The 15,835-nt window shown below is 45.6% G+C and overlaps 1 non-coding gene across 1 annotated transcript; it reads left to right on the plus strand.

The window, feature by feature from the left end:
* The first annotated feature begins 13,342 nt into the window (after nucleotides 1-13,342).
* LOC120094525 (U6atac minor spliceosomal RNA) lies at nucleotides 13,343-13,466 on the plus strand. The gene has a single exon (XR_005488819.1). It is a non-coding gene; the product is annotated as a U6atac minor spliceosomal RNA (small nuclear RNA).
* Nucleotides 13,467-15,835: the final 2,369 nt, after the last annotated feature.

Below are 15,835 nucleotides of genomic sequence, written 5' to 3' on the forward strand. Positions count from 1 at the left end.
ATCGAAATTTGGTTTATGGCTGGATGTTTTAGAGCAGAAATAACTAGTTCTTATGGAGTACTTTCTATGAACCCAAATGTTTTCCGTGCATTCAGTTCTTACTAATCATAGATGATAATCCATATTTTACAGGTGGGGAAACTGAGTCATAGATATTGTCCTGGGCCACATACATAGGGATAGGTCCAAAACTTAGTGGGGTCTAACACCAATATCCAATAAGACGATCTTGGCAGAAGGACATTGAATGGGAGAGCATTTGCCTAGCATTTGGCAAGAAAGCCCTGGGTTTGATCCTGAGGACAAACAACGTACACCCGGGGGCCGGGAGGGGCACTGAGAGAGAGCCTTTTTTACCTTTCTCATGTTACCTTAAAGTGCATGTGCTTTATTTTTGGTTGTAAATTTTAACTCGCTTCTCTTAAATATCTATATGTCAGATGGCTGGTTTTTTTTTTTAATAGTTACTTTTGAGATATGGTCTTACCTATTTGAGACTGATCTTGAACTTACGTAGACAAAGATGACACTGGACTTTCTGCCTCTGGTCTGCTTGGCATACAGGTGTGTCCCACCATGCCTGTTTTTATGTGCTGCTGAGAATCAAGCCCAGGGCTTTGTGAATGCTAGGTGGCAAACACTCTATCTGCATCCCCATCCCATGCCCTATTTTTTTTTTAAAAAAATACTATTCTTTGTGTTTATTTGTGTGTCCTTGTTTGTATGGACAACATAAGGTGACCACAGAGGGTAAGAGAAGACAACAGAACCTCTGGAACTGGTGTGGCAGGCAGTTGGGCGCCACCTGATATAGGTGGGAAACAAACCTAAGTGAGGTGTAAGAGCAGCACCCGCCCTTAGCTGCTGAGCTATCTCTCCAGCCCCCCTAACATACACACTCCTTTTTTTTTTTTTTTGAGATAGAGTCTAACTGGTCTAGATCTCAGACATGCAAACCAACCTCGCCTCAAACTTGAAAGGTCCTCCTGCTTCTGTCTCTGAGTACTGGAATCACAGGTGTGTCTGGCTTCGTGTGGCTAAAGTGTTAATGAAATTTAAAACCCTCTGCATTGGTTCTGAGCTACCACATTGCTGACATCAATTTCTGTCTTCCCTTCATGGTAGCAAATGTTACAGTAAATGCTTCCAAAGATCACCTCTACCTAACAAGTGAGCTCACAGAGAACTTTGTCCATAAACATAAGACTATCAAGTCTTATATGACATACCAGTGCTCACACTCAATAAACTGGGAAATTGTTTTTATCACTCTTGGGGATGTCTGAAAACATGCAATTTTAAAACATGCAGTGGAAATGCACTTGGCTTTCAGTACACTGAATGCCCTGCTACTCTTCCTCCTTCTCTTCCTCCTCTTCTTCTTCCTCTTCCTCTTCTTCCTCTTCCTCCTCCTCCTCCTCCTCATCTCTCTTTATTCTTACTTTATATGAATGGCTGTTCTGCCTGCATGCATGTCTATGCAACACCTACAAGTAATAGCATGGAGGCCAGAAGAAGACGCAGAATTCCCCCTAGACCAGAGTTATAAATGGTTGTGAGTTTCCATGTGGGTGCTGGGAATTGAACCTGGGTCCTCTGGAAGAGCAGCCAGTGCTGTTAACCATTGAGCCATCATCTCATCAAAACAAAACAAAGCCGTGTTTCACTGTGTAGCCCAAGCTCTCCTGGAACTCACTCTGTAGTCCAGACTCTGACCTCAGACTTGGGGCAATCCTCTTGCCTGTCGAATGCTAATATAATAGATGTGAGCCTCACAATAGCACGATGCACGACCTTGGACACCACTTTGCACCTGTGTGATATGCCATTAGTGTGAAACCCCAGAAGTGCTGAACTCCAAGTATGGCCATTTGTGATTTGGACAGGTATTACCACTGTCCCCAGTAAAGATTGCCTAATACTTCGTATTCCCATCAGCAGTGCTGAAGAGGGCCTCTTTCTCCATAACTTTTCTGAAAGTTTTTTCTCAACCTTCTTGATCTTTGCCAACCTAATAAAAATACACATACTTTACATTTTTTTTCCAAATGAGAGAAGGAAACTTTCAGGAAGGAAACTCGAAATTTTGCCCATTTCTGTGAACTCATAAATTACTTTGGCTTTAAAGCTGGCTGGAGGTTGGTTCACAGGTTAAGAGCAATTGTTGCTTTTGCAGAGGACCTAGGCTCAAGTCTCAGCATCCATATGATTGCTCACAAACCCCCTAACTCCAGCTCCAGGAGATCCAGTGCCCCATGTGACCTCCACAGACAGCAGATGTGCGAGTGAGAACAGTCATATAATGCAAACACTTGCACATAAAATGAATAAACCTGAATTGTTTTCAAAGGGACTCCTAGGCGTTGACTGTCTTTTTCTCTACCCTGAGTGCTCCTTACTACAAATCAGTATCATGGTGTGACTAACAGGGGTTCAGAGTCACAAGCCTAGGTTTGATTTGCAGGGACATAGCAGTATTTGCCTCATTTGCAAAAATAAGAATATTAATAGCAACTTCACAAGATTACTATGAAGATTAAATTATATAGTTTAAGTATCTTCTTTTTCATTCAAATGGAAACAACACCCCTCTCCCAACACACACACACACACACACACACACACACAAATTGCTTTGTTGGTTTACTCATTAATGGTAAGGATAGAACCTACCCAGATTTCTTCTTTTTTTCTCTGTTTTGAGACAGGGTTTCATATAACCCAGGCTGACCCCAAACTTGCTATGTGGCTTATATTGACCTTGAACTCTTGATTCTTCTGCTTCAGCCTTTCCAGCGTTTCACCCAGTTTTTCCTCACTATTGGTAAAGACAGTACTCTCACTTTCCATTCTCCAAAAGAACTCCGAGTGGGCGTAGTGCATTAGTACAGTAGACCCACAGGTCTTTGAACTAAAACAAGAAGCTGGCTGAGCCATTTAAATATCCTGCACAGGGTCATCACAGAACAGGGAACTGCTCAGAGTCTCTGGTGTTGCTTTCTTCTGAAAAGAAAGGCCAACTCTGTAACTCCTAAATAAACAAAGGTGCCCTTACATTGCAGAGGTGACAGTTCATCCTGGGCCTATGGTGCACACCTGTAATCCCAGCGCTAGAGAGGTAGAGGCTGTGGATGGATGGAGAGTGTGAAGCCAGCCTGGCCTGCACATTGAGTTCAAGGGTAGCCTCCTGAGCTTAAAAAATAAGAAAAAGGAGGAGGGGGAGGGGGAGGGGAGGGGGAGGGGGAGGAAAAGAAGGAGGAAGTAATGGTTGCAGTCCCTGTGTGCATTGAGTTCTCATTTATGAACTTGAAAAAGAACTTGGCCTAGCTATTGTATTTATGACTGAGGGTTTTACTGAGTCCCCCAGAGATAGGAGCGGCTTTGTGCCATACATTTGGTGTAAGTCAGCTCAAAGTCAAGGTCTAACTGATTTGGGAGACAAAACCCTCTAAAGTCAGGACAGGTATTAATCCTACTTCCATCTGCTATGTCAGTCTATAAACCCAGTTAATGTCTCCAAGTATATGGTTCTTCCTAGCAACATCCATAGGTTTGGGGACTCACTCTAAAGGACTTTAACATGTTGTCTTGCCTGATTAGGTGTTTTTTTTTTATATGAATACACTGTCACTATCTTCAGATACACCAGAAGAAGGCATCGGATCTCCTTACAGATGGTTGTGAGCCACCATGTGGTTGCTGGGAATTGAACTCGAGACTTCTGGAAGAGCAGTCAGTGCTCTTAACCGCTGAGCCATCATCTCTCCAGCCCCCTGATTAGGTGTTTTTAAAACATCTATTTATTTATTTATTTTGTGCGCACACATGGGAATGGCTTGGCACATGCCGTGCCATGTGTATGGACATCAGAGAGCTGATTTTCTCCTTCTACTACATGTGTTCCAGGGATTGAACTCAAGTAGTCAGGCTTGGGTTGGAAGCACATGCATTTACCCACCAAACTGTCCTGACAGTCCAAGGAGATGGTGGCATCAGAGGATGTGGGCAATCACACGTGCTAGTCTGGCAGGCTCAAACTTTCTCCGTTCGACATTTATACCAGTGATCAAAGTTCGTATTTTCAAGGAGAGAAAAGTAGTGAGGATCTATTATTTGATTATGACTGTTTTACTGTGAAAAAGCTCCATGGAAATTCTGTACTTGAGCGATTTCTTTCTCTCCCTTTCCAGATGTCTCTAAGTCGCAGTCGTAGTGACTTTTGATTGACCCAGGAATGGCCTGCTGCACAAGCTAACCCAAAGTGTAGGGTTGTGGGTCCTTCGTCCAAACACAGGAGAGAGAGAAATGGAGAGTATAGAAAGGCTAGAGGAAAGCGCAGGAGAAGACATAGGAGGAACTGAGAATAAGTCTAGAGGTGGAAAGTGTTCAAAAGATAGTGGGGGGGGCGGCAAGTGAGATGGCTCCTGAGGCAAAACCGCTTGCTGTCAAGCCTGATCCCCTGAGTTCAATCTCCAGGACCCACATAGTTGGAGACGAGAATCAGCTCACCCAAGTTACCCTCTGATCTCTACACCTGTGTACACACCTACACATACATTTAAGCTATAATCATAAGATGCTGGAGAGATGGCTTAGAGGTTAAGAGCACTTACAGTTCTTACAGAGGATCCTCGTTAGGCGTTCTAGTCCACATGGTAGCTCACAAAGGTTTCTCAGTCCCAGGGGTCCTGACGCACTCTCCTGATCTCCTAGAGCACCAGACAGGCACATGGTACACACATATACGTTCAGGAAAAATACTCATACACATAAAATAAAAAGAAATATTTTGATGTAATAAGAATAAGGGACGGGGTTGGGGATTTAGCTCAGTGGTAGAGCGCTTACCTAGGAAGCGCAAGGCCCAGGGTTCGGTCCCCAGCTCCGAAAAAAAGAACTAAGAAAAAAAAAAAAGAATAAGGGAGAAACAAGGGCTCGTTGTGGAGTTCAACACACAGCCATTGTACCATGAAGCTAGTCATGAGTACGCATGTGTTCTAGAACAGACACAGGTGATGTCTGCAGGAGGAGCTGCAAGGAATGTCAAGGCTCGAGGTAGACTTTTGGTTAAAAGGGCAGGAAGGAGCAAAAGGAGGCATCTTTTTCAGGAGGCACACCTGTAAAAGGAAAGAAAGGGGCTTTAGTGGGAGCTCCCCAACACATGGCTAACGTATGTGAGTCCACTTTAGCCCACACCATTGTAGGCATCAGATCCCATTACAGATGGTGGTGAGCCACCATGCGGTTGCTGGGAGTTGAACTCAGGACCTCTGGAAGAGCAGTTGGTGCTCTTGACCGCTGAATCCAGCACTCTGCATTGTTTTGAGACAGAGTTTCATACAGCCCTGCTTAGCCTTGAACACTCCATGTAACTGAGGCTGACACTGAACTCCTGGTCCTCGTGGTCCCTGCTCAGCGCTGGGATTGTAAGCATACCCAACCATGCCTGGGTTCTGTAATTTTGGAGATGGAAGCCAGTGTGTCCTGGGCCTCCCATGTGAGAGGAACGCTCTACCAACAGAGCTACATCCCTAGCCCTGGAGGTTATTTTGTTTTTGTTGTTGTTTTTAAATTGTATGCATGTACAGACGTATAAGAGTTCAGGAACACACTGCCGTATCACATACGGGAAGTCAGAGAGATGACACGTCTGGCAATCAGTTCTTGCTTCTTTCTACCACGGGAAACTCTGGGGAGCTGTCAGTCTTGTTTGACAAGCGGTTTTACCTACGCAGACATCTTGCTCGCCCTCAAGAGTTTATTTGAATCTTTATTTTATTATTTAGACTTACTTTATGTGGATGCCTGTTTTGCCTGCACATACAGACATGCGTCATGTGGACGCCCGTTACCTGAGAAATTCAGAAGAGGACTTTGGATGCCCTGGGACTAGAGCTAAGGATGGCTGTGAGCTGCCCTGTAGGTGCTGGGACAAACACAGGAAGTGCTCTTAGCCACTGGGCCATCAGATCATCCAACAGAGTTTATTTTTAAGCTAATGTTTGGTTACTGTAACCTTGTACTCATATGTACAAGGTAAAGATTTAAATATTGTTAAAAGGGCATACATTTAGAAGGTTTATATACTCCTGCTCTCCCTCTAAGACCACATGCCCACGTGTAAATATGCAGGTATATATGTATATATGTAAATATGTATGAATGTGCACTTGTTTGTAATAGTTTTCTTGAGACAAGGTCTCAGTGTAGAACAGGCTGTCACCTAACTCACAGAGATCTGCCTGCCTTTGCCTCCAGAGCGCCGGGCATATGTGTCTTTTAAACGGATGTGAGGCTAGCACACAAACCTCTTCACTTGGTCCTTTAATCTCATGCAACTCCCAGAAGCCCCCATCTTCCTAGCCTTATCTCCTGCCTCTCCAGAGCTCCACCTTCTGTCGCAATGTCCGACCTCCTTGTAGTTCCGAGAGGCACACTTAGACCTTAAGGCTTCTGCACTTGCTGTTCCTTCTGTCTGGAGTGTTCTTCCAGCAGAAATCCTCTTGTCTCACTGTCACACTTCCACTGTATCTCTGCTCAATGTCCCCTGCTCAGTGCACACTATTACCTTTCATGACCCCATATACTGCTTCTTCCCCGCCCCCTTCCGTTTAGCGCTGGAGATTGGCAAGCTCTTCCTCTGAGCTGCGTCCCCTGCCCTTCTGCATTCCCCGTCTCTCTTTCTCTTTAACATAGCTGAGTATTTAGGTGTTTTGCTGCAAGTATTTTCCTGGTGCCTATAGAGGCCAGGAGAGGGCTGGAATTATAGAGGGGTGTGAACCAGCATGTGGAGGCTTGGAATCAAACCCAGGTCCTCTAATATAGCAAGCAGCCAGGGTTCTTATCTGCTTAGCTGTCTCTCCAGTCTCCATACTCCTCCTCTTTCTTATGAGGTTTATGTAGCCCAGGCTAGCCTCTGACTCACTATGTTTTGGAGGATGATCCTGAACTTTCTGATCTTCCCACCTCCAGCCCTTCCCTAATACTCTCATCATCGTGCTGCCTTATTTCTAGAAAGCGAGTCTCCCAGAATTCACATTCCCCTGTTGCAGGCCCTCTCTCTCTCTCCATCTCCTTCAAGGTCTCTCTCTACTCACCACTAAGTCAGAGATATCTCCTTTTCCTAAGTGTGTCTCCATCCATCTCTTCCTTACACGGGAGCCCCTCCACCCCTGGTTTTACTCAGTGCTGGGGGTCCCACTCGGGGCCTTATGCACACTACACAGGCATCCTGCCGACAGACACTTCTGCTGATTTTTTCTACAGCACTTATTACCATTGTTTACTTAAAACTTTTTATTACACTTCTTAAATTGATGAGCTGATGCAGATGTCAGAGGACAACTTTCAGGAGTCGGTTACCCCCTCCTATTATGTGGGTGCCAGGGATCAAACTGGCTGTCAGGCTTGGCAGCAGAGGATACAACAGGGACATGACCCTCAATAGATGTTTAGTAAAATATGAAAAGTCACAGAGAGATGCATCATAACACAGTGGTTATGACTACATGCTGCTGCACTTGGGAGGCAGAGTTAGGCTGATCTGAGTTCAAGGCCAACCTGGTCTAAGAATGAGGTCCAGGTTAGCCAGGGCTACACAGAGAAACCCTGTCTTGGGAAAAAATAAAAATAAAAACAAAACAAAAAGTAATACATAAAATATAAATAAATCTTTAAAAACAAACAAACAAACAACCCAGTACATGCTCAAATTGCCTGGGTTCAAACCTGTTTCATTTTATTTTTCCTGTTTGAGACAGGGACTCCTTATATACCCCAGGCTAGCTTAAAACTCAAGCTCCTTCTGCCTCAGACTCCAAGAGCTGGGAATACAAATGCCACCATGGCTTGCTAGCAGGTCTTAATTTCTTAGCAGATGCATACACTTGGGAAGCTGAGCTCGTGTCCTTTGCTAAGCCTCTGTTCTTGTGAGAATTAATATATGGATTTATATAACATGTTCATAGTAATAACTGTCATAAATGTCGGGACTCTTTGATGTATATTTTTTCGTAGGGTTCTGGGTTTTGTTGGGTTTTGTTTGTTTGTTTTAAAGAGCCAGGGCCTTGGGCACACTAGGCAATAAACAGCTTTAGCGCTGACCTTTCCCCAGCTCTGTTGGTAGGTTTTATAAAACTATTTAATTAAACATGATGGCAGACAACTATAACCTAGCATTGAGGATGCTGAGGCAGGAGGACGAAAAGTTTGAGGATAGCCGAGGAAACACCAAGTTCTAGGCCAGCCTGGTGGGCTACCACACTCAGTCTTGGAACAAATAAAAAAAAAATCAATTCCCACAAGGCAACCTAGCAGCTTGGTCATGGGAGGCTCTGCTGAATTGACTCTTCTCCAGCGTCTAGGTAGTTCTTCCTGGTCCCTTTCACTGTCCTTCACTCTCAGACACAGGTGGCTCTGAGTGTTTGTCATTTTTCACATTCTCTTCTGGTGACCTCACCGTTTTAACTACTAGCCAGGCTCAGGAGATCAGTGACTGTCATCACAAACAGCGCCTTTCTCTAGAGCCTCCGCCTCTGGCGTCCAAATGCTTTAAGCATTTCCATTCTAATTACTTGTTAGGTCGGCTGACTCACCGGAGTGGGTTCCTCAGGGGCAGGAATAGCTTCTCGGTTATCTTTATCTCTGCTCCTCCAGGCAAGGTGTTCTAGGAAGGTCTGCTTCCTCAGTGTTCACAGTCTACTGGAGGGAGGCAAGCAGTGAGTGGACAGGGCAGCAGCTGCCGAGGAGGGCTGTGTTAGTGAGATGAAGACACTGGAGAGCTGGCAGAAGCTAAGGTGCCACAGTCATTGGAGAGGATGGCCAGGCTTTGGGCAAAGGGAGAACAAGTCAAACGATGCTCTAAGAGAAGAGGATTCCAACATAAACCAGAATGCGTGCGAGCCCCAAGGTGTGGGGTGTGGTGTGGAGAGAGGCCATATGGCTGGATATAGTGAGATGAGTGACAGGATTAGCGATGAGTGAGGTGAGAGATGGGTGCTGATGGCTTCAGATTTTTACAGGGGCATGGAGCTGAGAAGCCGTTGGAAGGTTTCGAGGAGAAGGTTGATCAGCTGTGACTCATCATGTGAAGGATCATTCTGGCTGCTGTCAAGAACAGACAAAAGAAGGGCTGGAGAAGCACTCTGTTGGCCAAGTGCTTCTCTAGCACACGTGAAGCCTTGGGTTCAGTCTCCAGCACTGAGATAAACTGGGCATGGTGGTACAAGCCAGTGGTCTCAGAGTTTAGTAAGTAGAGGTAGGGGGGTGGCTCTAACTTAGAAGCCAGCCTGACTGCTGTGTGACAGAACCTCTCCTGGGGAGACTCACATCTACTCACCCCACATAGGGAGCTCACAACAGACCTAAGTACAGATATCACCAAAGTCAACTTTGCGAACCAATGAGTTTTATTCGGATTACTTACAGGAGCAGAAATGGCTACGAATTTGTTGTATTAAATATTTAATCTCAGACGGGAGGGTTTCTACTCCACCTTTGATCATTTAGTTCCCAGAGAAAAGACACACAACTTTTATATTTATAATAAACCTTAATCAGCACTAAAGCTGTGCAGACATCTACCCACTGTGTGATTATGTCTCCTTCCCTATCAATAACCCCGAGTTATAACTTGATACATTCCATCTGGGAGGCTCTTAACTCCGATTGGCCAGCCATGCTTTCATAGCTCACCTACCCCATGGCATCTCTCCTCTATCACCTTCCCAGAACCCAAACTTCACCTTCCTCTCTTCTGCCAGCTGTAGGCTGTAGGCATCTTTATTCACCAATCAGGAATAACTTAAGGGACAAGGTTACACAGCATCACTTGTATATGTGCAGATTCTTTAGTCACTGAGGGCAACCAGGTCTGAGGGGAGGGGCAGCATTTAGCATTACAATACATGGCAAAAGACCAAACCTCAACAGACAGTTGCATCACCAAAGCAGCATGGGTGACAGCTATCAAAAGCTGGGAGCCTGGAGTACACCCACAGCCTACAGGCAGCTCAACAGGTTAGAGGATATTCTTTCTTGGTGCCTCTCTTGGTCTTCACCTCTTCCAGGCAGCTCAGCTGGTCGCTGCTTCTCCCGAGTAGTTGGTCTGGTCTTAGCGTCTTCTGTGCAGCTCAGTTTATCTGAGAGACTTCCTCGAAGCTCAGTTTCATGTCAGACAGACTCAGCTTTTAGAGCTTACTCTGGCAGGACCAGACCTAGAGAATCTGGTCGGTTTCAGGGACTTCCTGAAGCTATTTTAAGTTGTTTACCTTCTTGCATGATGAGCTTCCCTGTAGGATGCAATGTTTCAATCTCAGGGAAAACTGTTAACCAGCACTATTCTGCATGATCAGTTTAAGGTGGTCTTATATAATAAGACCCTGTCTCCAAGAACACTTCAAAAAAGTAAAGGTGCAGGGAAAGCACTTGTCACATAAGCTACAAGGACCTGTGTTTGATTTCTAGAGCTTGGGAAAGGGGCTAGGTTACATGCTCTAGATCCTAGCACCAGGGAGTGGAAATAAGCAGATATTTGGGGTTCACTGGCTGCACAGCCTAATCTAATTGTCAAGTTCTGGGTGAGTGAAACCTATGGGGTGAGGTTGGGGGTGGTGGGATGGGAGTGTAGATGGTACCTAAGAAAGGGCTCCTGATTGTCCTCTGCCTCCCACATGCCTGTGCAGACACGCATACACCTGCATCCACGTGCAAACAAATAGGCACACATGCAACACGCTAACGCTAAAAACAATAGAGAGAATCAAGAGAGTGGGTTGTGTGTGGCCTAGTGGTAGAGTATTTGCCTAACGTGTGTCAGGCCCTGGGTATGACTTCTGACATCTCCAAGAACACTAAAGACCACACAAAACCACAGAGCGAAACAAAAACACAAAAACAGTTCTCCATCCCTGTTTTGTTCATTTTAAATTAAATTAATTAATTTATCCCTGTGTGTTCATGCCACCATGTGCTTGAGGAGGTCAGAGGACAACTTTGAGGACTCAGTCCTCTTTGGCCACCACATGAGTCCCAAGGTTTAAATTCCAGGTTATCAGGCAAAGCATCGAGCACCTGTAACTCCGAGCTATCTCTCCAGCGCCAGACGCAGGACAATAGAGTAAGTCTTGCTGAAGTACTAAGGGTAAGGAGTGAGAGGAAAAGTGGAAGCAGAGAGAGATGGACGGGACACAAAATGAGTGAGTGTGGGCCACAGGGATGGCTCAGTGGTTAAGAGCACTTGCTGCTCCTGCAGAGATCTGAGCTCAGTTCCCAGCAAGACTGCTCACAACTGTCTGTAACTCGAGGTTCTGGGGATCTGATTCTCTCTTCTGGTCTTCTTGGGCAACAGGCATCCATATGGTGTACACACATACATACAGGCAAAACACTTCTGCACATAAAAAAAATAAATTCTAGGGTTCAAGCATCTTTAAAATGTGAATAAATTGATGTGTGTGTGTGTGTGTGTGAGAGAGAGAGAGAGAGAGAGAGAGAGAGAGAGATTGATTGATTACCAGTTTGCCTAGATCAGAAAACAGGAACACAGGTAAAAGGAAAATATTAACAGACTTATGATATTTTTATACACTATCATATACTAGCAGGGAGAAAAGACAGGCCAGTAGTATGAGAATGAAGAGAATGTTTTTAATTTTTTTTAAACAGAAATTTAAAGACAAGAGAATTGAGCCTGTCTCCTAACTTCAGGAGGAAAACGGAAGGACAGGCAAAGACCATGAGAACACATCTGTGCTCCCAGCACTGGGAAGACAGGCAGGAGGGTCAGGAACTTGAGAGCAGGGTAGGTTACATAATGAGTTGCTAGCTTGAGCTTCAGAGCAAGACTCTGTCTCAAAATCAAAGAAAACAAACCAAAAACAAAAAGAAAGATGAAGACGCGGTCAAGTTCCTGGAAACAGTGGGCTGTAATTCACAGCCTCTGCCCTCTCACAGCCTTCCAAATACTCCCCAAGCCACAGCCACTGCCACCTCTGCTGAGACTATGCCGACAGACACCAGCGTTTTCCTTTCTATTGTGTTATTGTATTTACTTTGGTCCTTAGAGACAGAGTCTCAGAGCCTTGGTTGACCTGGTACTTGCTATGTAGCCAAGAATGTCCTTGGGTTCACCATCTCTTTGTCTCAGCTTCCCAAGATCACAGATGTAACCTACCATGGCCAGCTCAAACAGTAGTGGTTTTCTTTTCTTTATTTTTAATGACATTTTTATTGTGGTTGGTGTGTGTTTGCCTGCACGTATTGGTCAGAGGACAACTTGTGGGAATTGATCCTCCTACCATATGGGGATCAGACTCAGCTGTCACTTCCCTGGCCATCTGAAATCCTTGCACTAGCCTCCTTGCGCCTCCGAGTGGTGATTGTTCAGCCATGTTCTTAGACTGCCTCTGTCTTCATTGTCTTGTTCACTTACTCTAATCCCAGATGCTTCCTGCTGCCAGGAAGGCTTTAGGTGCTGGGGATAGAGCAATGAACAAACCCTGTACTCACTTGGCTTGGGATTTCTTCCTAAGCAGTCCCACCCACTCCCCCAAATGACATACCAGCACTAAACACCATTCTGGGTTTCAGACACACCTACCCAATACTTTGTGGAGCACCTTCTCTAGTATGTCCCTAAACTGAATGCCTCTTTGCTCTGGTTTGTCTCTGGTATTCCTTCTCCTAAGCACCCAGCCATGTTCTACCATCCATCATCCTCCACCGTGTTCCTCAGTATTGTGCTCTGACATTGAGCTTCCCAAGATGGGGAAATCTGACTGCGCTTCTTTACTATCGGGGGCTGGAGAGATGGCTCTGTGGTTAAGAGCACTGACTGCTCTTCCAGAGGTCCTGAGTTCAATTCCCAGCAACCACGTGGTGGCTCACAACCATCTGTAATGGGATCTGATGCCCTCTTCTGGTGCATCTCAAAACAGCTACACTGTACTCATATAAATTAAAAATTAATTTAAAAAAAAACCCACTTTACTATCCTTAGCATCTTCAAGATGCTTCATCGTTTAATGTAAGTTTCCTTTGCCCTTTGTCTCCAGGACACAGCCATCCCTGTGGCCCTCCCTGCCTTGCTGGTCAGATTCTCCCATTGGAACCTGCTTCGGTGCCCGCCCCTGCTGCCTAATGTGTTCGTTTCCCCTTCTCATCCCCTTGACTGACTTTTAGCTCATGGTTTACACCCCAGCCTTCCTCAGCCTCTCACGGGTGCTCACCCCTCACATGCAACGCAGACGTCTGCTGGCGATCCCCTCAGCCTGGCTCGCACTTGCTTATTTTGCTAGCTCTTCCACTGGACTGTAAGCCCTGTAGAGATAGGAAACATGGAGCTGTGTCGTGCGAAAAGAAAGAAGTTAGCCTTCCCTTGACCGAGACAGAAGAAGCCCTTGAGTTTACTAACACATGTACAGTCAAGACATTCGTGCCTGCTTTGCGACATCTAACCATTGCTGTGCCTCCACCCCATCGGAATAGAAGCCTGGACTCAGGGCTGCACAGAGTACAGTGTTAGACATTGTTGAGCTATCACTGGGAGACATAGCTCAGTAGCAGAGCACTTGACAGGAGAGCGTGAGGCCCTAGGTTCAGTCGCTGGCGGAGGGAAAACAGTCTGGCAACCAGCCAGGGAGCATGCTTTTCCTTTATTTTTTAAATTTTTTTTTTTGGTTCTTTTTTTCGGAGCTGGGGACCGAACCCAGGGCCTTGCGCTTCCTAGGCAAGCGCTCTACCACTGAGCTAAATTTATTTTGGTTCATTGACACTGAATCTCACACTGTAGGTTTCCCTGGTTGGCTTAGAATGCATTCTGTAGCCCAGACTGACCTTAAACTCATAGCAATCCTCCTGCCTTAGCCCCGAGTACTAAGATTACAGGCACGCACCTCATGCCATGCTAGGTGGTAGGTCTTGTAAAACTTCAGAATGAAGGCTGGCAAGATGTCTCAGTAGGAAAGGCGTTTGCCATGCAGCACTAAGTAAACTACGGAGTCTCAGCCCCAGAACACACGGTAAAGTTAGAGAATCGACGTCTGAAAGCTGTTCTCTGCCCCACCCACGTCAAGGTGTATGTGCACCCCATTCCCAACAACAACAATAAATACAGTTTAAAAATCCTCAAGAAGAGGCTGTGGAGATGGCTCAGGGGCTAGGAGCACTTGCTGAGCAAGCATGAGGGTCTGCGTTAGAATCCCCAGCGTCTGTATTAAAGCTGGGCGTGGCTACACGTAGGCCTGAAAACCCAGCCCCAGTGCGGGGCTGAAACACCTGCACCACTAGGGCTTGCTGGCTGCTAGGCTAGCTCCAGACTCAATGAGAAAGCAAGACAGCTAGTGTTCTCTGGCCTTTGTGTTCACACTGCACACACCTGCCACACATCTCTCTCTCTCTCTCTCTCTCTCTCTCTCTCTCTCTCTCTCTCTCTCTGTCTCTCTCTGTCTCTCTCCTTTTCTCTCTCCGTCTGTCTCTGTCTCTGTCTCTCTGTCTCTGTCTCTGTCTCTGTCTCTGTCTCTGTCTCTCTCTCTCTCTCTCTCTCTCTCCAGAATCTCAAGCAATTATCCTAATATATAAATATATAGCAGGCATATATAATTCTGCTGATCATTAAGTAAGTGGACAAGAGAAATGGTGGATACTAGAAAGAGAGAATGCATGGCCAGACAATGCAGAGACTTAAGTGGAAATGTAGAAGGATGGTTTTGGAATCTATTTCCTAAGTGAAGAAGAAAGGAGGAGGGGCTGGAGGGAGGGTGTGGCAGGCGCCAATCGACTCCAGGTTGGGGGAGGAAACTGGGGACACTGTGCTGAAAAGTTTCTCTTTGTCCAGCAGTGGGTGAGCTGTTTCTTTTCTTCTTTCTGGCCAGGCAGGAGGGCAGGATGGTGCTCTCCTGCAATCCTGGCACTTAGAAGTGGAAGCAGGGTAGGGAGGCTAAGGCCAGGCTTGACTACATAGTAAGTTCTAGGTCAGGCTGAGTTACACAAAACCCTGCTCAGTAACTAAATAAACAGGGGCTGGAGAAATGGCCTGGAGACTGAGAGCACTGACTGCTCTTCCTGAACTTGGGTTTGATTCCTAGCACCCACATGGCAGCTCACAACTGTCTGTAACTCCAGTTCCAGGGAATCCAAACCTTAGAAGGCACTGGGCACACACATGGTACACAGACATACATGTAAGCAAAATGTCCATACACATACAATAAAAATAAATAACCAAATACAATTCTTCAGGGTTGGGGATTTAGCTCAGTGGTAGAGCGCTTGCCTAGCAAGCACAAGGCCCTGGATTCTGTCCTTAGCTCCGGAAAAAAAAACAAAAAACAAAAAACAAAAACAAACAAAAAAATACAACTCTTCATTCTATTCTTTAATTTGGTAATGACCTCTGACCTCTGTGACCACATGTGCCCACACTTGAATACACACACATACACACACACACCCCCACACACAATTAAATAAGTACTTTAAAAATACTTATTTAATTGTGGGGACTGAGGAGATGTCACAGGATAGGGCTTTGAGTGCTTTCAGTAGGTAGCAGGGAGCTCACTGACCGTTATTTATTTTTAAATATTTATTTTATTTATGTGAGTACACTGTAGCTGTCTTCAGACACACCAGAAGGCATCAGACCCCATTACAGATGGTTGTGAGTCACCATGTGGTTGCAGGGATTTGAACTCGGGACCTCTGGAGGAGCAGTCAGTGCTCTTAACTGCTGAGCCATCTCTCCAGACCCTGATCGTTATTTAAATCCGACTTTAAATCTTCTCACCTGGAAATTGCTCCATTCCAAAGCAATGCACATTTTTTTTCTTTTTCTTTT

The sequence above is a fragment of the Rattus norvegicus genome, chromosome 8 (assembly GCF_036323735.1).
Source record: "Rattus norvegicus strain BN/NHsdMcwi chromosome 8, GRCr8, whole genome shotgun sequence".
NCBI lineage: Eukaryota > Metazoa > Chordata > Mammalia > Rodentia > Muridae > Rattus > Rattus norvegicus.